The 23,258-nt window shown below is 55.6% G+C and overlaps 1 long non-coding RNA gene across 2 annotated transcripts; it reads right to left on the bottom strand.

The window, feature by feature from the left end:
- Positions 1 to 23,083, bottom strand: LOC132355368 (uncharacterized). 2 transcript variants are annotated; one of them, XR_009499596.1, is made up of 4 exons: positions 22,945 to 23,083; positions 4,366 to 4,441; positions 2,912 to 3,011; positions 1 to 1,147 (listed from the first exon to the last, which is right to left on the bottom strand). It is a non-coding gene; the product is annotated as an uncharacterized LOC132355368 (long non-coding RNA). The 2 variants fall into 2 exon arrangements; XR_009499595.1 differs by lacking the exon at positions 4,366 to 4,441 and having other exon boundaries at positions 22,945 to 23,079.
- Between the last annotated feature and the right edge of the window lie 175 nt (positions 23,084 to 23,258).

The raw sequence follows: 23,258 nt of genomic DNA on the forward strand, positions 1-23,258 counted from the left end.
TATTTTTATTATTATTACATTGAAAGATATAATGAAATAATTATACAACTCACCATAATGCTGACAGGAGGTGGAGCTCAGGTGGTAATGCGAGAGATGGGAAGCAGCTGTAAATACAGATGCAGCTTCACTCGCTAGCCCGCCACTCACCTCCTGCTGTGCGGCCTGGTTACTAACAGGCTGAGGACCGGTGGTTGGGGACCCCTGCTCTAAAGGACCATGCCTAAGCCCCCGAAGTTTCCATAGATCCACAGAACTTCTTCCGTAGAAATAAAACCCAGCCCTTCTTGGAGCGAAAAATACCAAATTTCTGCTCAAGGTCATTTCTTAGCATTCAGGGAGATAGGCACTGAGCTTTTGTTTCTCAAAATGTAGACCACAGATCACCCACCTGCCTCAGAATCAGGGGAGCACTTGTTCAAAATGTTCCCACAATCTCCCCATTGAAATTCACTGAATCCAGAAGCCTGCATTTTATACTGCTTTCCCCATCAAAGTCCCCACCCCAAGCCCATCAGTGATTCTGAGAAGTTTAAGAATTTCTGCAAAGGACCAGCCCAGTGAGCAGTTCCTAGAGGGTGGGGCTTGGGGATCTCAGACCAGGGGAGCAGAAGCCTTCAAGCCTTCTATAGCCCCAGGGAGAACAGTGTGACTGGAGGCGAAACTTCCCCCTGACAAGTGACCTGAGTAACAAAGACCTTTCCCCAATGTCTCTATCCTTTCACTTGACATTCACTTAATACTCTTTGTTGCGAGCCCACTAAGTGCCACGTGCCGTGGCTGGTCATTTTATTATTTTTTTTAATTAAAGAAAATTTTATTTATTAATTTATTTGTTTATTTTTGGCTGTGTCGGTCTTCATTGCTGTGCGTGGGCTCTCTCTAGTTGCAGCAAGCGGGAGCTACTCTTCGTTGCAGTGCGCGGGCTTCTCATTGTGGTGGCTTCTCTTGTTGTGGAGCACGGGCTCTAGGCACTCGGGCTCAGTAGTTGTGGCACGTGGGCTCAGTAGTTGTGGCACACGGGCTTAGTTGCTCCGCGGCATGTGGGATCTTCCTGGACCAGGGATCAAACCCGTGTCCCTTGCACTGGCAGGTGGATTCTTAACCACTGTGTGTGGCTGGTCATTTTAGAAGAGGTCCTGCTCACCTGCCCGAGGGACAAAGGAGGGGTGAGGGCTGGAGGATGTACACGATGACCTCTTAAGGTCCCCTGGAGACCCAGCGGCATCCCTGCCTGGCCTTCCCACCCCGGCTCTCAGGATGGGCCAGGTTTCTCTCTGCTTCCTCACAGCACTGCCCAGTCCAGACGAGAGTGAAATTTCCTGAAGGTGCCAGACCTCATGGAGGGGAAGGGGCCTCTAGCCTTGTAGTCTGATAACCCGCTGAGAGGTTCCTGAGGAAGCACTACTAAAGTGGAACTCACTGATGGCTTCATCATTCATTCACACATTCATTTATGCACCAGGCCCTCCTCTGTTCAAGACTGGGACTCAAACATGGATAAGACATACTCTGTGCCATCAAGAGATGCTCACATGAAATAGACACTTGTGATCCAGGGTGTTCAGACATTCAATCATTCACTCACTCATGCACCACACGTGTACCGAGGGTCCTTGTCCTGACCCTCTCCAATCACCAGCATTGTTGCCTGCAGTAGAAGGATGTAAAGAGCAAGGGCTTTGCAGTCAGAAGGTTTGCAGTTCAAATCCAGCCTTCTGGCTCCTGGTGAAAACCACCCAGGGCTTTGTCCCTTGCACCTGGGACTTCCCCTGGCTTGTTAGCATGCCAAGAACAGTGTCAATTAGGGGTAATTGAGCTAACAGCACATCAGTGAGTGAGTTTCTAATCATTCATTTCTCCTGTTGCAGCTTCTCCAGTCAAAGCACTTATCACATTGTATGGGCTTGGTCTCCTGGACGCACACACAATACATACATGAGACTGTGGATCTCAGCACCTGGGTGTGAAGTAAGGGTTTTGCTGTATGAATAAGTGCTCAGCGCAAAGATTAAGAGTGAAATCAGTAACAGCCTCCAGAATGGGTTGGGTGTTGCCCTGAAGGCTCTGCCTTTGATTAGATCTATTGGCTTGTTTTTGGCTGAGGACCCACAGCCTTGTGGTTCAGGTTAACACATGAAGGGTTAATGCTGACTCCTCTGACCTGCTGAGTCCCAAGAACCCAGGTATTCTGAGTTGCCAGGTGAGTGTGGAGACAGACATGCACATATAGGACGACTCCAGTCTTCCAGCTGGACCAAAGGGGCAGGGCGGGGGCCAATGCCAGAAGCAGCTAAGGAGAGAGGGACACCTGGCTCTGCTCCCCCCACCACCTCCCCACTGTGGAAGCGACAGTCCCCCCATCTCCCAAGAGAAGCTTTTGTAGTGTCTGGGAAGTGCTTTGAAATTTCTAGCCTTGGAAGGACTTCTGTGCACTTCCCAGACATTAAGACCCAGCAGGCGGAAAGGTGCCTCCTGGGCCCACAACCCCCAGCCCTCCGTGAACATGCCACTGCTGATTCTCCAGACCTTCCTTGGTCTTTCTCCTCTTTTCTGCAAGAAGCTTCCAACAAGGCGAGGAGAGGAATGCTCCCTTACTTCCCAGTGCACTCACACCACTGTATAGGGAGAGCAGAGCCTTCCCTAGACCAGCCAGCCAGCTGAATGAATGGTGCCCTGAAAAGGAAGACCCTGCCCAGGAGATGTGAGGAGGGAACAGCTCAATCCACCCACTGGGATTTGGGTCAGACTTGAGGAAGGTCTTCCTGAATGGGCAGACCCTGCCCCCAGGATCAGATCACCAAGGGGGAGACAGGATGCCTTCCTCTAGGGATGGTGACGCATGTGCAGCTGTTCTACAGAAGCATGCTCCCACCAACACGAAGGGACAAGCATCCTTGTTCGGCGTTACCTGTGATGAGACTGCCCGGATGCCTCCTGGTAAGCAAGGTTCACCAAGTTAGATTTCATCCGCACGGTGGGTGCTCTGCAGCCTTAAACATGAGATCGCTCTGTGAATGCAGATGGGAACAATGGAAACACAAATCAAGGAACTGTTTGTTTTATTACTATTTGTTAGTAAAGTCCTGTTTGTGTTGAAAAAAATTTTTTTGAATGCTTACAAAGGTCTGGTAGGAAGCACACCAACGTTAACCACAGTTACCTGACGGTGGGATAGGATTATGGAGTACTTTGTATTCTATAGACTTCCATATTGTTTACAGAAATTCCGTACTCCAGGCATGTAGCAGTAAGACCACAGCAAAGGCTGGACTGGAAACCCACCCAGGGCTCCGTCCGCTAGGCACGCCCTCCCCTCTCTCTCCTCTCTGCGGCACTAAGAGACCAGAACAAACCAGGGTATCTGCTTCTCACACACAGGCATTGGAGGCTACCCCAGTTCTGCAGGCTCATTCTTGTCTTCCCAAGGCTTTGTCAGGATTCCTCACCCTTCCGTGGGACCCTAGGCGAGCCACATGGCCCCCCTGTGCCTCAGTTTTCCCATGTGTAAAATGGGAGTTGGCAGTACTACTAACTAGGATCAAAGAGATGATGTTTATGAAAATATTAATATTAACAGCTGCTTCTCTTTTCTGAATGAAGGTGGCCCCTTTTCGGGGGGCAGGAGGAGGGTTGGAGTGAAGGTGAGTACCCGCCAGGTCCTTCGGTGGAGGGCCAGCTACAGCTGTTGGGCAGCACCCAGAGGTCTGCGTGGGAACTGCATGCCTCCCGCCTGCTGGCTCACTCCACAGACAGGAGGCTGGGGGAGCGGATGCGAGTCCAGCTGTCCAGCCCCACCCCCAGTGGGCAGCTCTCAGGTCCTCTGCAGGCCTCTGAGGGTAGGGCGGGCGGAGGAGGTACAGAGCGAGAAGCAAGTGGGTCATCCTCCTGCAGAGGAAGCTCTGCTGCTCTGAGGGGCGTTTGGACTTGGGCTGCCATAGTGGGGACCCCAGGGCAGGATGGGGAGGAGGTGCTGGGAGGGAGCCAGGTCCACTTGAGAGGTGGAGGAGGGCAGGGGCCAAGGGCAAGGGCAGACAGCAGTGTCCATGGAGGAGGCAGGCTGAGAGCTGGAGACATGGTCGCTGCTCAAGGGGAGAACTGGACCATTTTGGCCAGCCCCCTGCCTCAAAACCCCTCCCGAAAGGGATGAGTTGTAGTTGGCAGTGGCATTTTTTCCTGCGAAAATCCACCTGAAGCTGAGCTCCCAGCTGCCACCCTTCCCCATTCCCCCACCCCAAGGTCGGCTTCCCTGGGTCCTAGTCCTTCTTGGGAAGTTCCTTCTGGAGCGTGACCTCAGATGTCCCCCTCCCTCCTGCCCGGGCTGGGGGGAGGGAAACCACTGCTTTAGTCACGCCAGATAATCACCTCTGGTCACTCACTGTCTGGCCTCTTCCTCCAAGTAACTCCAAGTATCTCTTAGACATTATCTCACCATGCAGGCCTGGAGGGGGGGGCAGTGGGTAGGGAGGGGAAGAGGAGGGGAGACAGCATTTAAGAAGGAGAAACTGAGGACAGAAAGGACCAACATGCCCCCTAGCCTGCTTCCCCACATAGGCTGGGAAGGTGACACCGCGTCGTACTCTGAGGAGGGGTAGTGGGCAGACAGCAGAAAGAACCTCCAGGAGGGCTGTGAAAATGAGCACTTGAAAGGGGCCTTTGGAGGAACCACTAGAGCCCAGTGGGTGCCAGACTCTGTGAAAAGAGCTTTACAGGAACTATATCATCCCTTCTCCCACTCTCATTCTTATCCTCATTTTACAGATGGGGAAACTGAGGCAACCACTTGTCCAAGACCACTCAGTAAACAAGGGGGGATGCGAGGATTCCAGCCCAGGGGCTCTGACTCCAGAGGCAGCCTCCGGTGGAACAGTCCGGAGACAGGAGCACGCCTGGGGCGACCTCCGGTGAGTCCTCTTGAGGGGCCAATAGAATGACCTTTAGGTGTCCATTAGGGTGAGGGTACACCTCTCGTAATCACTGCTGAAGGTGCCAGGCCTCAGCTCACCGCACTGTTGGCCTTTCTCTCCCCAGTGTTTTTATAGAACCTGATTTTTATGCCTGGGAGAGGAAAATGACCCAGAAGAGGACAAGGGCTATTTCTTTTCGTGTGTTCATATGACCCTCAGGTCTTTTTTGGTGCTAACTCTTGTGCCTCCTTCCCTCTATTGTCCACTGCCTGCCTGCCTTCCTAAACTGCTCAGTGCCACACCAGCAGGGCGGCCCTCCAAGACCTGGAGCAGGGGCTTAATTCCCTAATTCTGCCCCATTGCAGACCTGGATCTGGCAGGTTTATTGTCATGTACCCCCATGACCTGAGAGGTTCTTCCCGGAGTCTGACCCAAAGCCTTCTCTAACAGCATGGCGGAGGATCTACACGGGGTGAGAAAGGCAACCACAGTCCCTGCCTTCAGTTGGAGGCGGGAGGAACTGTCGTAGGCTTTCTTGGACACAGGACGTTGGGGGACCCCAGAGGTCATCTAGCCACACGGGCCCAGCTCAGCCAAGATGAGAAGGCAGGTGCCATGTGCCCAGCTAGACCTGGACCTGCCGGTCCCTCAGCTGTGTCCCTCATTAGAATAGCAAACGGAAGGTAGTGAAGGACTGACTTATCTGATGGGAGCCCACTCAGGCCCCCTCCCCCGGAAAAGCCTCATTACCAGGGCCCCACTCCAGGCTCTGCCTGCCTGTTTACTCTGTCCTAAGAACAACACACTCTGCAGCACTTCAAGGCTGCTGGGAGGGCGGGAGGGAGGGAAGGAGCGGGGTGGGCAGGCAGAGAACAGAGAGGGCCAAGGCAAGGGCAGGGCTCAGGGCCTGGGGCTGTGCTCTCAGTGGCAGCTGAGCATCCTCTGGAAGCAGGAATGGATCCACTGAGGCAGCAGTGCTCCTGCCCTCAGGGAGCCCCCAGTTTACGGGAGAGATAGGCCCTGCCGTGGGAGCCCCTGGTCTGATGGAAGAGGCAGCTCTCTCCTCTCTCAGACACACACGCACGCGCACGCGCACGCACGCACACACACACGCACACACCAGGACATGTAGACTTGAATGTGGAAACTGACTCTCCTGCACACCAGGGCTGCAGACCTCCGGCCGCAAATTGAGGAAAGCAGCCCAGCTGTCCCCTCACCAAATCTGTCATCCCAACTTGAACCCACAGTAGAGCCTGAGGACTCACCGTCTGACTGGCCGCCTAGATTCTCACCCAGGTCTGACCAACACAGCTATTCCCATCCCCTCAGAATCCCCCCTGAGCCCCTCTACCCACCCTGGTCTGGTGGGAAGTCTTCCTGCTGCAACGCCAGCTTTCTATCCTGAAACCCTGCCTCTGGGCAGAGCTTCTGGAAGGTAGAGGGCCTTCTCCCCTCCACCACCCCGCGACAATCAGGATGTGCTCCCATGGGTCACACCTGGGAGGATGAGATGGGTGCTGGCAGGCGCCATCTCCTGCTTCACAGGGGGGCCTCCAAGAGAAGTCCTCGCACCCTGGCACCTTCAGGGGTTTCTCTTCCCACCTGCCTTCTCCACTGCCCCCAGCTTCATTAAGGAAGGTAGTTAACCTCAAACAACAAGCAAATTAAGGTCCTCAAGCCAATCAAATAGCCCAGAGGGTAAATTGAAGGTAACCTGCCCAGGCCTCAGAATTATCCTGTTCCCATTCCCAACTCCCGGGCTCCCTTTTCTCCCAGGTTCATGAAAGGCAGAAGGTTGAAATGAGGGGCTCAGTTGGGACAGGGCATGGAATCTCTGGGATCTGGAGTAGTTAATTCTGGGAAAGATCCCTAGCACAGATGGCCCACCTGCTTCGGTGCCTCGTTGGGAACAGCGACTTCCCACGGATAAGCCGGGTCACAGCGAGCATGGGATCCAAACAGCGCTGACATCTCATGGCAGAGGTACGCTGACAAAGCCATGGTGACAAAGAGGCCAATAAAGATGCGATGATGGTGCCCCCAGGAAGAGAGTATGGGCTACAAATGGGACTGAATTAAACCATGTAAAATATACTTGCACCCAGACAGCATGGAAGGTTCATTTGGGACAATGTCCCACTGGCGGTATGGAAGATCATTTTATACTAATGGTTCATAGTTTTCTCTATTTTTTTTTGGCCGAGCTGGCAGCTTGCGGGATCTTAGTTCCCCAGCCAGGGATTGAACCTGGGGCCACAGCAGTGAAAGCACTGAGTCCTAACCACTGGACCTTTAGTTCCCTATTTTAATGTGTGTGAGAAAATCTAACTGGTAGGCTTCCCTGGTGGCGCAGTGGTTAAGAATCCACCTGCCGATGCAGGGGACACGGGTTTGAGCCCTGGTCCAGGAAGATGCCACGTGCCGCGGAGCCACTAAGCCCGTGCACCACAACTACTGAGGCTGCACTCTAGAGCTTGCAAGCCACAACTACTGAGCCCGTGTGCCACAACTACTGAAGCCTGGGTGCCTAGATCCGGTGCTCCGCAGCAAAAGAAGCCACCGCAATTAGAAGCACATGCACCGCAACGAAGAATAGCCCCTGCTCACTGCAACTAGAGAAAGCCTGCACGCAGCAACGAAGACCCAACACAGCCTAAAATAAATATATTTTTTAAAAGTGAATGTTTAAAAGGTAGATAAAATAAATTCAAGAAAAATGAGTGAGAGCATGCTGAGAAAACTACTTTCCTCTGTCATCCTTTGTTTAGAAGTGAAGTACTATCATGTATGTCTATCATCGCATATCACTTTTTAAAGATTGAGTGTTAATTGTGGAATGGAAGGATAATTAACATCATCGGGTTTGTAGTATGAATTAATCAGTTGCTAATGTTAGCATTAAATTACTAACAAAAATAAATAAATAAATAAAATAAAAGTGAATGTTTAGAAAAAGAAAAGAAAAGAAAATCTAACTGGTGCACCAAGCCACGACTTCACAGCTGTCATTGCTCAGAAGTGTTTATTTACTCATTCTATCTAACAAACATTTACATAGAGCTTTCCATGAGCCAGGCACTCTTCCAGCTGCTTTACAAACACTAACTCATTTAATCCTCACGATAACCGCATGAGATAAGTACTATTGTTATCCCCATTTCATAGGTAAGGAAACAAACGCACAGAGAGATCAAGGGATTTGCCCAAATCACACAGCTAGGAAGGAAGTGGTGGAGAAGCTAAGTTTAAAAAGTGGGTTGATATCAAATCAGTCAACTTCAAAGTTCTCACTGCAGAAATCGGGCCAGTGGTGTTCCCACAGCCGAAGTGTGGGAAGGACTGAATTCAAGGGACATAATTGGAATTTTATGTCCAATTACTTACCTGTTTAATTGTTTGTGAAGATTAATTTAAAAATAAAAGAATGTTTTTATTCATATCACCACCCATTTCCCGTGCTTTCCTCTGCCCAGTCCCAGCTGATGAGAAAAGACCCTGGGCAAGTGATTCATTTTTGCTGGGTCTCAAGCCTGAGTTCACTCCTACATCTGCGCCCCTGACCCATCACAAACTCCATCCCCATTCCTGTCCCGACTTCCTTCCTCACAGCCCAAGGAACTGGATCCTGGCATTAGGTCATCAGCAGAAACCATAGAATTCACATCCTTAGCTCTATTTATGAATTCAAATAATTACTGAATGTCTACTACGGGTCAGGCACTATACTCAGAGCTAGAAAAAGAATACATGGGAAGGAGGGAGAGGGAGGGAGGGAAGAAGAGAAGGACCAAGCTGCTCTTCTACCGATTCCCACTGAGGACAATCCCCTTTTCCTGCAGCTGAGGTCCTGTCCAGCCCCCCTCACCCCACTACCCCCTGACCACCATCAGGAATGGCCACGTGCCCCTCAGGGACACCTCTCCAGCTGGGGTCACCCAGGAGACCAGCCCCTTGCGCACAGCCCCATTCCTGGCTCCAGCTGGGGGTGGGTGGGGCATGCTCCTGAGTGATGAGAGGGGGACCGGCCAGGGAGCCACGAAGCTCGGGGGAGAATGCCCCAGCCTCTGGAGGAGTGAGTAGGGATTAGGGGACACACCAGGGTGGTGCGGGAGCCTCTGTGGACACTTTCATCTCTGCACCTGGGCGGTGGCAGTGTCTCCACCAATCTGTTCACCAAGCCTCCTCTGCCTGCAGGCCTGTCCTCAGCCTCCCACCCCAGGGTAGGTTTCAATCGCGTCCCCCGCCCATCATTCACTTGCCCCCATTCCCCCACCCCTACCCCCACCCCCATCCCCCACCCCCGCCTCTCCTTCTCCTACCCTTCCCTCCTTCTCAGCCCAGCTACCCCTGTCCTCCTGCTGGAAGCCAGCCTCAGCTCCTCCTCACCCAACACCTGAAGACCCTCCACAGCCCGGACAAGGAGGCAGCCCCTTCGTGCCCCTTCTGCACCCTGGCAGCCACGCCCATTCACTAGGAAGGCTATTTCAGACTTTTCCATTTTGCCCCCTTTTCCCCATCTGAGTCAAGTATACATACCTTCTGCCCACCAGGCACCTAGCGGCCATAGCAAAGATGGGCAGGGCACATGGGGGCCTGTGCCCACGGTAGGTCACGGGCTCAGTTCCTTGCTCAGGGCAGCACTTCTCATTCCTCAGAGAGGATGGTGGGTGTGGGACAGGGCAAGGTGGTGAGAAAGGGAGAAGGAAGGGGTCTGGCTAGGAGCCACCAGCACTAATGCAAACACATGGTGCATAATGTGCAGCAGGCACTGCTCTCTGCCCAAAGCACCTTAGGCTCATGAACTCTATCCTCCTAGCAAGCCTATGAGGTTGACACTATTACCATTTCCTTTTTACTAATTAAAAAAACTAGGCACAGAGAGGTTAAGTAACTTGCCCAAAGTCACACAGCTAGGTTTCAGGGCAGGATTTGGACCCAGGCAGTCTGGGTCTCTGCTCTTATTGTGTAACTTTCCTGTTTAAAAGCCCTTCACCTACGAAATCAAGCTGAGGCTTCTCATCGAAGTAGTCAAAGCCCTTCCCAAGCTCCAAGCTCCCTCTGCAGCATTTCTTCCACCTACACCCTCCGTGGAGCTTGACAGACTGAATCCCACCTCTGCCAGCAACCTAGCTGTGTGACCTTGGGTGAGTCACTCTACCTTCTTGGGCCTCAGCTCCTCATCCCTAAAATGGGAGCTAATGATACCTTTTCCCCGGCAGAGTTAATGAGATCACCTGGGTAAAGTACCTATTAGGTGCCAGGCATTGGTAGCAGCTCAATACAGAGCAGGAAGGGAGAAGGAGGAGGGAGAGCTCTGAGGTGGTGAGTTGAGGTGGCTGGGTTGTTGGGTGGGCCTGAAGAGGAGGGGTTTCTTGCCAGGGGCAGGGAGGGAAGGAGGCTGTCACCCAGAGAAAAATGTGCTCTTCAGTGGCCTGGCCAGTCACCAGCAGGGGGCCACATTGGCACTCAGCCTCCAGGGTAAGATGGCACCCGATCCCATCTCCCACTCACCCATGGAGGGGCAGGCCACCCAGTCTGGGGCCACACCCGGACCCCATGCCTCCCACCAGCCCCAGCAAGCCCCAGAGCCAGGATGCAGCCCACAAGATGCTGGCCGGGGCCACCAGGCCCTGTCCCTGGAGGAGAGAGGGCAGCAAGCATGCAGAACTTCCTCAGAAGGGGTCCTGAGTCCTGAGACTGCCGTGGCCCCAGCCCTGAGGGGCGAACGGCTGTGCTGGAATGGGAAGGGGTCTGCACTCAGCCGAGGTGAGCCCATCCACTCTTCCCTGGCCCTGTCCCCCTGGTCTAAACCAGACGCACAGCCTACCCACGAGGGACCCAAGGCCTTCCTGGCTCTGAGGACCAAACCGAATTATTTCCCAAATGTGATAAATAATAAGAGAGTGGGGAAGAGGGGGCCTGAGATCCCAGAACCTGGCACACTTCCTGAACGAGAAGGGCTCTCCTCCTCCATTCCCTCACCTGCAGATGGGGGCACGGCCCCACTCCTGCCTGCGTCTCAGGATTGCCAGGGGCTCAAAATGAGGTCGGGTGTGTGAATGTGCAAACTGTGAAGTGATCACAAACTGAAGTAGTTCCTACTTGAGATGTGTTGCGTCAATCAATTGCAAATATAGCTATTGGAGCTACTGCTATACAAGCTGGTTTGGATCAGACGAGCTTTCAACACCTGGCAAAGGGGCAGCCCACACTCAGCCCTCCAGAACCTTGATCTTCTACTAAGAAGGGAATGGGCTGATCTACCATCAGGATTTAATTCTAGATCTGCCTATCCTTGGTCACACATGCCTCCTCTTCCTGGAACCAGTCAGAGGGGGGCACACATTCCCTGCTTCCAGAGCTTCTCAGCTGATGGGGGAAGACCAGCCTCAGGTCTCAGGACCCGCTCCCACCAGCTGGAGACAAGGCCCACGGCATAGAGCAGGGCACAGGGAGGCAAAGCAGGTCCACGTGGGGGTTGGGATGGTTCGGGGGGCGGGCAGTGGCCTGGAATCTGCTTTCCACCCTCCCACTCACCTCTGGAGTTCTCTGAGCCTGGTTTTGAGGCTGCAGCCAAGCAGGCTACCTGGGAATGAGTGGGTGCCAGACACCCCCAGGGGCTCCTGTCCTTCTGAGCTCCCCAACAGGACCCCCTACAGGGATGACCCAGGGGCCCTTCCCATTGGCATTCACCCCCTTGCCTCCCTGGCTGGACCCGCTGGACAGTGTCAGGGAGCAGGGGCCCGCCCCAAGATTTCCTGGGTCTGGGAGGGAGGGAGGGAGTGGGCCCAGGGGAGTGAGTGGCTGTTGAGAAGGTAGGGAACCCAGGCTGGCCCCGCCACCCCCTGCTGAGGACACTGTTTCCTCTCCTAGGAGGGGCAGAAAGGGGACCCTTCACAGCCCTCTGGGCTTCCAGGAGGGGGTCTCCCCAAAATATTAGTGGGAGACTGAGGCAGAAAGAGAAACGAACTAAGCAGGGCTCCAGGGTCCTGGAGAGGCCTCAATGCTCAAAATAAATGCCAGAGGCCTCAAACATCCACAGTTTCAGGGTGCGGACTCAGCTGTCCCTGTATCCCAGTTGCCTTCAGGAAGCTGCCCAGGGCCTCCCAGCTCAATTCTGTCTGTCCCCTCCATCCCTTCCCGCTCTGATGTCCTCCCTCTACCCACCCTTCCCTCCTTCCTTCCTCCCTCCCTCCCTTCCTTTCTCCCTTCCTTCCTTCCTTCCTTCCTCCCTCCCTCCTTTCTTTCCTTTTTTTCCTTTCATTTTTTCAAAGAATTGAGTAGCTGTCTTCAGCCCAGCCCTCGGTAAGTACTGTGGATCTTGTGGTTCTGGCTGGCTGGGAATTGTGTCCTTATTTCGCTGTGTGGATCCAGCTCTCTGGGTATCCAGTGTGTCGCATCACTCCCATCAAACTGAGGGGTTCCCCGGGCCACGGCTGCTCCTCCGCCTTCAGATTGGGGCTCCACAGAACCAGTGCTGCAATGTCTCCCTCAGAAGGCCGCCCCGGGGAATCCATCCCCCCTTGCAGCAGAGGTGTGCTAGGACAAGTCCATCTGGGGAGAGCACACCCACCCCAGCCCAAATCTCCAGTTTCTAAAGGCAAAGAAAACCCTCCCTCACTCCTCCACGCTTCTCCCCTGCCAAGGACCTCAGACTGGGGGCCCTGCCAAGTTGGCAGCTGGGGGAGAGGCTGAGACCCAGGCAGCAGGAGGAGAAGCTTCACAGGTGAGGAACTGAGGCCCGGAGAGGCAGGGCCCGGTGAGGCTCAGGCAGAGGCTGGCAGGGCAGAGGCTGGAGCCAGCGCCCGGGCCTGGGAGCCGCCTCGCTGACCAATGGGACCCAGACACTGACGCTGGACAATCACTGACAGCCCACTCCCACCCTGGGCCTCAGGATGGTGAGGGGAGAAAGAGGCCAGGAGGCACTTCTCCACTCCTCCTCCGACCCAGGCCTCAGAGGCAGGGGCCGCCACGTCCTGCGTCCTGAACCAACCCCCCCTGACCCCGGCTCTGAGGACCCCTTCCTGCCGGCAAAGGGAGAAAAAAGTGTCCCCAGGGTGCCCCTGGAATTGGGGAGTGGTCCTGGCACTTGATCCCCAAAGGGTGGCTGAGCAGGGAAGGGAGAAAGAAGGGGACGGGGAGGGAGGACAGAGGAGGGAGGGAGGATAGAGGAGGGAGGGAGGGGGTGATGCTGCTGACCCGAAAGATGAGGAGGAAGCCTGGGCGTCATGACGCTCACACAGCCGCGCACGCAGGCACACACACGTGCACACGGGCCCACACCTGTCTGTTCCCTCCTGCTCTTGCTCACGTTTATATATAAACCTGTGTACGTAGATCCTCCCGCATCAGAGACCCAAGTCAATTCCCACACACAAACATACACACACACACGCACACACACACGTCACGCGTACTCAGGACTCACGCCGACACAACCCTCTCACTCATTCACATTTGAAATGACCTCACAGGATTGCAGGCACTCACGAACCACAGCCTCTCACACCCTTATCCGTGGAGTCACGAACCCTCGCTGCCAGGCACACAGCGTGTGCACGCACACGCACAGTCACTCATGCTCGTGTACACACCCTCACACTCGCACCCGGAATCACACACTCCCTCACAGCCGTGCACACACACGCACACACACAGCCACGCATGCTCGGGCTGCCAGTTCAGAGCGGGTGTCCCCCCAGCCGCTCGAGCTCCTGATCGCCTGAGCATGCCCCAGGCATGGCCTCTCCTGGGTCCTGTCCACAAATGCCCCAAATCGGGGTCCCTGCTGAAGTCCCTTGACTCATGAGTTCGCAGCCACGCAGTGGGCGCCCATCTTTGCCTAGAACCTAGAACTGGCCAGAACTACCCAGGCCTGAGGGACGTGAGGCCCCAGCCAGGGCCATGTGTCCTGCCTGGCCCCCACTGTCTGGAGCCCGGACTCCCACAGGGTCCTGAGCCCCCAGTCCAGCCAGCTTGCCTTCCCCCTGAGGAGGGGTCCTGGATAGGGCACGTGGCATCCCTGTGCCTCAGTGTCCTCATCTGTAGAAAGATGGGGTCACCTCATTCCACGCCCCTGTCAGGGGTCACGAGGCTCCCACATGACCAGGAAAGGGCACTGTCAGCTGGAAAACGTGGAGTCCAACCTAGGGGTTAGTCATGTCTTTCTTAGTATCACCCCTCCTCGTGGCATCCTTGCGAAACAGGCCCAGGGAGGCCCCGGGGCTAGTCCAGAACTGCAGCGTCAAGGAAGGGCTCTGTCAGCCCTGGGGGTCTATCCACACCAAGACCACTCACTGCCCAAGCCTTGCCCCTCAAGGCCAGTTTCTCCAAGAGGACCTGGGTCTGTGGCACCAGGTGCCCTGGGGTTAACAGTGAGAGGAGTGTGAGCCTCTTCTCTGACGGGGATGAAGCCCTTAAACCTGATGGGCAGATGCTGCTAGAGATACCTGGGCCCCGGCAGGGGTCAAGGTGCAGCCCAAGCCCCAGTGCCTTGGAGGGGAGGGGATGTGTAGGGTTCTTAATCCCCTATTTCCCATATTAGGCCATGGAGAGGCTCCTAGCAAGCCCCGCCCTCTCCCGGGAAAGAGAATGGACATGGCATTGCCTGCCATAGGGCCACAAAGGGGGCCCGCTGAGTGGGAGGTCGGCCTGGCCAGAAAAACCAGACGCGGGAAGGGCCTGAAAGAAGTCCAGGGAGGGGCAGGAGTCACGGGGGCTGTGCTGGGAGCTGAGGGCACCAACCAGGGAGGAGGCGGACAGCCTGGAGCTGGCCCAGCTCACGACCCTGCGGGCTTGCACTGGGGCAGTCTCCACCAGGGAGGGGGTGGGGCCTGAGCCCCAGGTTCTGGGTGGGAAAGGCCCAGATGAGGACAACCTTCAGGGTGGTGAGGGGATGCAGATCACATTAGAAATAAGGGAGAAAAAAAGGAGAGAGATGGAGACAGAGCTTGGTAGAGATGGAGAGAAGGTATGGCAATAAAGACCGAGAAGTCAAGTCTCCAGTCAGAGTGAGAACACACAGAAGGAGGCAGAGAAGGGGAGGATGCGGGGGAGAGAGCGTGCATCCATGGGAACTGCAGCCTGGGGCCCAGACTAGAGCTGGTCCCTGATCTAGACAGAGGATCAGAGACACAGAGAGCCGGAGAACCAGGAAGAGAGGGAAAGAGAGAGATGGAGAAAGAGAGAGAAAGTAGAGAGATAGAGGCAAGACAGAGAGCCTGAGCCAGATCAACAGCAGGGAAGGGAGTGAGGGTGACAGGCAGCCTGAGCCAGGCTCTAATTATGGGCGGGCGGGCAGAAGCAGAGGGCAGCCTGTTTGAAGTCTGTGGTGAGAAGCATCAAAGGGAGAAGGGGGAGGCCAGCAGGCGAGGGGAGACACAGGAGGGGCCACCCTCTGCCACGGCCCACCTGGACCTCCCAGTCTCCACCCTTCCCTGCCCCAGCCGCCAGCTCCCCTCCACCCAGCTGCTCGGGACTGGCCAGAGGTCTGGTCACCTGGTCACCGGTCTGGAGCTCAGGCTCCCACGAATCCCTGCTGCCTTCTCAGCATCCCCAGGGGCAGGGCAGGCTTCTGGCCTCGGGGACTGCCTGGCTTGGGGAGGGGCAGGCTTCCCTTCTGGTTCCTGCAGCTACCCCTTTCCTGTCTCCCCAGAAATATGTCCTGGTATCTCCCAGCTCCCACTTTTGGGATCCTGAGGTGGGCTCCAAACTGCTCCAGCTTCAGCATCCCAGCACCAGTCCCCATGATTGGTCTTTCCTTGGATCCAGAAAGCTCCAGCTCTCAAGACTCCCAACTCCGACCCAGGCCATTTTGGCCTCTTTTGGCTGCAAGAGGATGTCCCAAGAGGACTTCTGGCCACCCTTGCCTCAATCAGCAAATCAGCTGCGCTGGAACCGCCATAGGTCACCTTCTCCAAAGAATGTATTTTTCTGCCCTTCCTCTTCTGCCCTTTTCAGAGTTCTACAGCCCTCTAGGCCAGAAAGTCCTGCTGGTAGTCTCACCCAAATCCTTCATGCTGCCTCTTATTTCAAATAGAGGCCAGCAGGTCTCTGTACAAGAGCCCTAGAAACACTTAAAGGTCCTTGGCTATAGCCCATCTCCTTGGTCTCGAGCCCTCTCATTCTCTGGGGGCCTCACCTACATCCCTCTGGTGTGTCCTTCCAACTGCTGCTCCTTGAACCCGTTCTAACCAGCTGGACCAGACTGCAGGGAGCGGGTGGTGGGCTCAGACATGAGAGATGGCATGTGGCAGAGAAGTTAGGTCGACTTGAATAGGAATCCTGATTTTATGACCTCCTTGATGGGTAATACCAGGCACATTCTTTAATCATTCCGGGCCTCAGTTTCCTCATCTATAAAATGGGAGAAATACTCCCTGCCTTGAAAGGATATTGTGAGAATTAAACATGATGATGTATGTAAAGTGCCTGGCACCCAGCAGGTTCTCAATGCGTGAGGCTCCTTTAATTGTCATGGAAGCCAGGCCATCCAGAGTCCCCAAGGGAAGATTTTCCCCAAGAGAAGGGCAAAAGAGAATCCTCTTGAAGCCAAGAATAAGCCTGATACCTGGGAAGGGACAGAGACATGATTCCACAGCCCACCCCTCCCACCCCCCCAGCCAAGCACACCCCCTCCTGGCATTTAACGTCCATGTGTCTTGTTACAGCTTCCGTTTGCCTCCTCTCATTCGGGAAAGCAGGTCAGTGCCCACCTTCTGTTGTCAGGGCAGCACTGCCGCTATCAAGTTCATGTCAGCATCCCACCACCTGGCAGATGCCAGGCTAATCTCTGTGGTCCTGGACTCCTCCAGTGCTGACTAAGCCTCAGAGAAACCGGAAGGAACAGCCCTAGACCCTCAGGAAGTCCAGCCACTGTCCCTGACCCTAGAGAAGGAGTGAGCCCACCAGAGAGCTACAGGAGAATCACAGCACACTGACTGCACTCTGTAACTGTCTGAGAGGAGACGCCGTCCTGCCCAGCACGGGAGGGAGAAAGATGATGGCAGGCTGAGAGGAAAGTAGGAGCTGGACTCCCAAGATGAGCCATACCTATGCGTATGACTGACACGTCATACACAATGCGCAGACCCTCAGACTTCATAGGGAAGAGCCAAAACCCACCCCTGAGTGTGATGTAAATCAGGTTGCAACCAACCAGCATCTTCTAGATTTTTCCATAACATGGTTTCTCTCCGTCAGTTCAGATGAATTGAGGGCTGACCAAAACCAAGATACTTGTGAAAAATTCATTCCCTGTGTATAGCCTGTGTTTCAAAGGCTCCTCCAGGCTCCCAAATCTCTACCACAAATCCACTCACACACCTATCTACCCACTTTCCCATCTCTACCCTTCCACACATCCATCTATCCATCCGTCCACCCATCCATTCACTCTTCCATCCGTTTATCCATCCTTCCATGCATCCCATTCACCTACTCTTCCATCCATCTATCCATCCAACATCCTCCACACACCTAATAATCCATCCGTTCAACCATTCACTCATATATCCATCTATCTAAATACCCACCCACCCATCCATCCTAACACCACCCACTCACCCATCCACATATTCCACCTGCTCATTTATCCATCCATCCGTTCACCTGCCAGCTGACACATGCATCCCCCACCCAACTCACCTGTGCATTCACCCTCTTCTGTATATTCATCCGTCCACTCACCACTATATGTCCATCTTCATATATTGATCATCTCTTATACCGGAGGCACGGAGCCAGATCCCTAACCTCATGCCCTTCCCAGTCATTGGGAAAGCCCAGCTTCCTTCTTGGCATGTTTGGCAGCTGCCCTTCAACGGAAGGAATGGGGTTGGTACCTCATTGCCTCCACTGAAGACCAAATAAAGGAGACAGGAGGGGACTAAACCTCAGAATAATATTTTGATAGAGCATCCATAAATACCTGCAAAAACACAGGATGGATGCAAGGACTGTCCATGCCATGGGGCCCTGATTGCTTCAGGATGGGGTGTGACTCAAGGCGGGCCCAGGTCATCTCACCCAGCTCCCACTGGCCTATCTCCATTCCACAGTTTCCTGAAACAGCAGACTCTTCGAGGGTGACAGGGACAGGGTACTGAGGAGGCAGAGGCCCAGCCGTGGGGATTAGGAGGGGTCCAAAGGGTCTCCCTTGACACTTACAGAGCAAGACCCTGGGCTCCGTCCTGGCTCTGTTGCTCACCAGTTGTGTGATTTTGAGTAAATCCTTTAACTTCTCAGAGCCTTGATCTAAACACCTCTGAAATAGGAAACACAGCAATACCTGCCCCACCTGTTGAGAAAATCCATGAGAGTAAACGAGAAAGAACTTTGAAAATCACTTCTGGTTTTGCACAATACAAAGAAAAGGCTAGACTTAAAGCCTCAACGTCAGGAGGCACGACTAACAGACTAGTCACGCTCCCGATGGAGAAGCCACAGAAACACGAGACCCAATGTCATTCCCAAGTCTCCTGCATCGAGCTCCTTTGACCCCACACCGAAACAGACAGCTTCGCCTCGCTAGGGTGCACCGAGCCCTCACCAGAGGGGCGCCCACTGCCTTCTCTCTCTTGCTCAGCAGTGCTCGCTGGCCGGATCACGCCTTCCCCCAGGAATGCAAGGGGAAGGATGGGAGGTCGGAGCTGCAGTCAACTGTGGGGGAGGGGCGCAAGGGCCAGGAATGAGAGGTTCAAAGACAGAGGGGTGCCGACACACATGTAGGCCTGCCGAGCACGTGCTGAGTGACAGAGAAGTAGAAACCCAGGGGAGACATGGCCCCGCCAGCAGTGTGTGTACCCCAGGACCCACTTCTCATGGGGGCACCAAGGTGTGGGGGCAGGGGACACACACACACACACACACACACACACACACACACCCTCCGGGGCTGGAGAGGCTGCGGTGAGGGCACCGCCCCTGGGCTCAGAGGTGTCGGTGCCAGCCGGGTGGGCTGGCATGAGGTGGGGAGAGGGCGGCGCGGGCAGCTAATCCCCCCAGCGTCTCCCAGACACCCACAGAGACCAGGGTGAGCTCTTTGTCTGAATGCAGAGACGACAGAGGGGCGGCGGGCAGGCGGGCAGGCTCCTCTTTCTCTCCCCTGCCTCACACCCTGGGGCAGGTAGAAGCCTGCCGTCTGTGGGGATGGTCGGAGGGAGTGGGGGTGAGAGGATTAGGAGAGAGACAGGCGCTTACGACTTGTAGGGTTCCCTCCCTCAGGCCCAGAGGGCCTGTGGCTTTGGGGTAGGAGTCCCCAGAAGGGCAGTGGGGCATGACGCTCAGTGGGAACAGGACTCATTTGCAGTGGGAAGCGGGTGGGTGACTGACTGGTAGCCCCGCTGCACATTCACATACCCAGTCACACCCAGAATAACAATACACACACGCACACACACGCACACACACACACAGCCTGAGTCCCAAACTCTGCATCCACACATGCGTTTACTCCCAGGCTCACACACAGAGACCAACATCCCGGGGGATAATTACACAGCCCCACAAGATCAGAGCTGGACAGTTTAAAACAGCCCTAGTCCCTCATCTACCACCATACTCCTAGGCTGCCCCACAGAAACATCATGATGGGGTCACATGCTGTCCTAGTCACCTACAGTGGAGCAATGCCATAGCCACCAGTGGGTCGTCTCACACCAGAGCCCAGCCACGCAGGCACCCACACCACACGGGTCCCAGCCCACCGGCCCCAGCACACAGTGAGTGCCCACCACCCCGAAACCCGCGGCAATGAGGCAAACACCTGTGTGCCTTCCGCACGCCCAGCTCCCCCAGCACCCAGCACCACTTGGCACCAGGAGGCTGCCTCTCTGTGCGCCTCTCTTTCCCTCTTGCACAGTATCCCTGCCCCCCACCCTCACCTTCTCCAAACATTGATGCCCAAACATGTCAGTCTCCTTAGAGAGAATGGAAAGGCCACCGCCTTCCTGTCCCTGGAACTCTGCCCCCTGCCCACCTCCCTGATTAAGCACAGGCCCCCAGACTCCCAGGCCCAGCTAAGCCCCGTGCCACAGACAAGCTAGGCCTCGGCTGGGCCTGGGCTCAAAGGGGCAGGCAGCAGGTCTTCCCCCAGGCCTGCCCTCCAATGCCTGTAGGAGCCTTCAAACCTACAGACTCATCCTGAGCGTGGCATTCAGAACTGAGTGGTCCTGACTGGCGTTGACACTCCCCCGACCCCAGCCCCAAAGATGGGCACGGCCACATTTGCCCCTTCTCCTCCCTGACCCCACTCCCTGCCCGAAGCCTGTCTGCCCTGTAGCCCAAGAGCCCAGCGTTGGCAAGCTGAGTCCGGCTGTGGCCAGCGCCTCCAACGATGAAAGACCTCTGGCTCCTCCAGAAACCAGGGCTAAATATACCCCTCGCCAGCTTTCTTGTGCCTAACTGGAACCAGCTGGGCAAGACCCACCCTTCCGCCTGCAGGACAGGCCATGGGCCACCAGACCAGGGACAGGCAGATTGACAGGCTGCTGCCCAGGAGCCGCGCCGGATATAGTGTTGGGATCCAAGGAGTGGAGCCTGGAAGTAGATGAAGAAGAAAGCCGTGTCTCTCAGCACCCCGCCCCCAAGCCACCATCGGACAAGATCAGGATGCTCCCTGAGCCCGGCACACGAAAAATGGGCTCCTTCCAAGCCTCAGTTTTTCTATTTGTGAAATGGGGATAAAATAGCACGGACCTCGTAGTGTCGTTGTACACAGTAAATGAATTAATACAGGTAAAGTGCTGGGTCGGTACCTGGCACAGTAAGCACTTAATAAATGGTTATAAACACTCTGGGCACCCCTCTGGGACGACACTGTCCTGAAGGTGCTCTGGCCGCACCTTCTTGGACACACACAGATGCAGGCCCAGGGCTAACTGCCTCAAATCAGCAGCGCTACAGGGAGGGGGCAGAGGGATGGGCCCAGGGGGGCAGATCAGTGAGGGGCCCAGGGAGGGGTCAGATGAGCCAAGGACACGCCCCCACCCCACCGGGCCCTGCCCCAGGCCTGGCCACGTCCCCGTTCCCCTCCCCCTGCCAGGACTCCGCCCCAGGCTGTGGTCTGTGCTGTGGCTGCAGCTCCCACGCTGAGGCCCAGTTTAGCGGCTCCAGCCCTCGGCCCCAGGACAGCCCACTCTCCGGCCCAGTCCAGAGGCCTGAAATAGGAAGGAAGAGGGGGCTAAAAATAGCCCTAATTACAGAGGGGCCCAAGGGGGTGGGGGGGCGGCGGCTCCTCTCTGGCTCCTGGGCACTGCCACAGCCGGCCCAGGATCCTGCTCCGGCCCTGGGGAAGGGACCCCACCCTGGGCCTCCTGTCCCAGCCCACAGCAGGCCTCCCAGTGGGACAGGGGGTGAGGGGTGGGGCGGGGGGATGGGCCAGTCGGGGAGTTTAGCCCAAGTTAGGGCCAACGTGGGCCCTTCCCCTGACTCCAGGGCTGTGACAGCCCACCCCCTCTGCTCCCCATACATGAGGATCACTCAGCAGCTGCCATGGAGGGCATTGCCCTCACTCAGCCTACCTTTCCCTAGTACTGGCCCCTGCCTCTTCCAGGAAGCCTCCCTTGAATACCTTCACCTGGCTCTGGCTCTATACCAGTAGGGGCTCCTAGAAAGCTACACCTCTGTGTCCCCCTTTCAATAGGCTTCTGGGGCAGGGTTGTGTTTCCCACTATCCTGGGGGCTCCCCAGAAGGCAGAGAGGGGCTGCCTCGTCTACATTTCAGCCTTATTAGAAAAGACAGAGCATGAATATACATAGAGAGACAAAAAGGAAAAGGAGAAAATGGTTAGTGTAAAGATGCCTCAATTCTGAGAAGACCCAGAGGCTAAGATAATAGCAGGCACTTCCCTGGGTGAAGGATCATTCTGTGTCAGGTTTGAAAGAAACAAACCAAGAGACACTAAAGGGACAGTAACGGGGCCTTAGCATGGGAGAAAGTGCTCAAGGGCCTCACCTGCTCTGCGGACCCTCGCACCATCCATTTCCACCCACTCCTGCCAGCCCAAGAACCCCAAGTGTTGGGAACCTGCAAAGCTGGGGTTCAAGTTCCCTCCCACTACACATTTGATGCCCCACCCTGGGCGACTGACTTCATTCCTTTGGGTTTCACTCTCTTCACGTGCACAGTGCACACTACCCAGGACCTCACGGGTTTGAGGTAGAAATGCTGTGATGTGTGCGAACACCCTTTGTGAGGTAGGTGTTACCCTGAGGGGCATTAGAGCCTCTCCAGCTCCGGGCCCCCACCCTGGCCCTGCCCATATTTTGTTGCATCTGTTTTCCTCCACGTTTAAAGTCCCAGGAAGGCGTTGGGCAGGGTGTGGATGTTGTGAAGGGTTAAGGGTGTTTAATCACCCTGGGCTGGGGGGAGGGGGAGTGGTACTCTCATCTAGGATGGGACACGTGGTGCACTGGTGCCATCTGGTGGCTACAAATAGCAATGCTAGTTACTGGGTTGAGAGAAGAGAGAGAGGAGGGACGGGAGGGCAGAAAAGTGGGTGTAAAAGGAAAGGAGGGAGACAGAGACAGGCATCAGGGAGAGAGAGGGGAGGAGGGACTGAGATGGAAGGAGAGAAGATGGGGCCAGGGGCCCACAGCAAGAGGGGGGACGCCAAGGACCGTGCCTCTCAGACGTTGCCGCGGGCTCCGACAGCCCAGAACAGCAGCCCAAGAAGATTTGCAGTCTCTCAGAGGCTCCCAGGGGCCATAGGGCCCCAGCTCCACCCCCAGCACCTGAGTCTGATCCATGAGACCTGAAAGTCAGGAGGCTGAGAACCAGCAAGTCAAACGAGGTGTTACTCCACAGGGACCCCCAGTTCTAAGGCCCAGCCTCATGAGCCTTCAGCTGTTGGCCCCCAGACACCAGGGATGGGGTGAAAGGTCCCTTGCTCCGTGGCCAACCTGGTCCCTGGAAAAGGTTGGCCACAGCTCCTCCAAGGACACATGTGAAAGCAAACACACTTCTGTACATGTCGCCCACATGCAAGAGCCCAGCACACATCCTACAGGCCCCGTGGACACCCATGACACGCACCTGTGTTATGCAGATGGCTTGGGCCTGGTGGAGTGCTTGTGGGCCCCCACCTCACTCTCTTCCTTGCTTCCTCTCAGGGGTGGGAGGCAGAGGGCAAACTTGTTTACCACTTCTGCTCCGGGCAGTGGTGATGAGCTCAGACTGGCCCATTGCCCTCCAAGGGCAGGGCCAGGCCTGAGTCATGGGGGTCAGATGACTGCGGAGGCTAAACGGGTCCGATCCTGCAGCCCTCAGGAGCTGCTGGAAGCCCCACCCTACCCCCGACGGTGGGCTGCCCTTCCAAAGCAATCAGGCACTCCCAGGCAAACAGGATG

Source organism: Balaenoptera ricei, chromosome 20 (genome assembly GCF_028023285.1).
Source record: "Balaenoptera ricei isolate mBalRic1 chromosome 20, mBalRic1.hap2, whole genome shotgun sequence".
NCBI classification, from domain to species: Eukaryota; Metazoa; Chordata; class Mammalia; order Artiodactyla; family Balaenopteridae; genus Balaenoptera; species Balaenoptera ricei.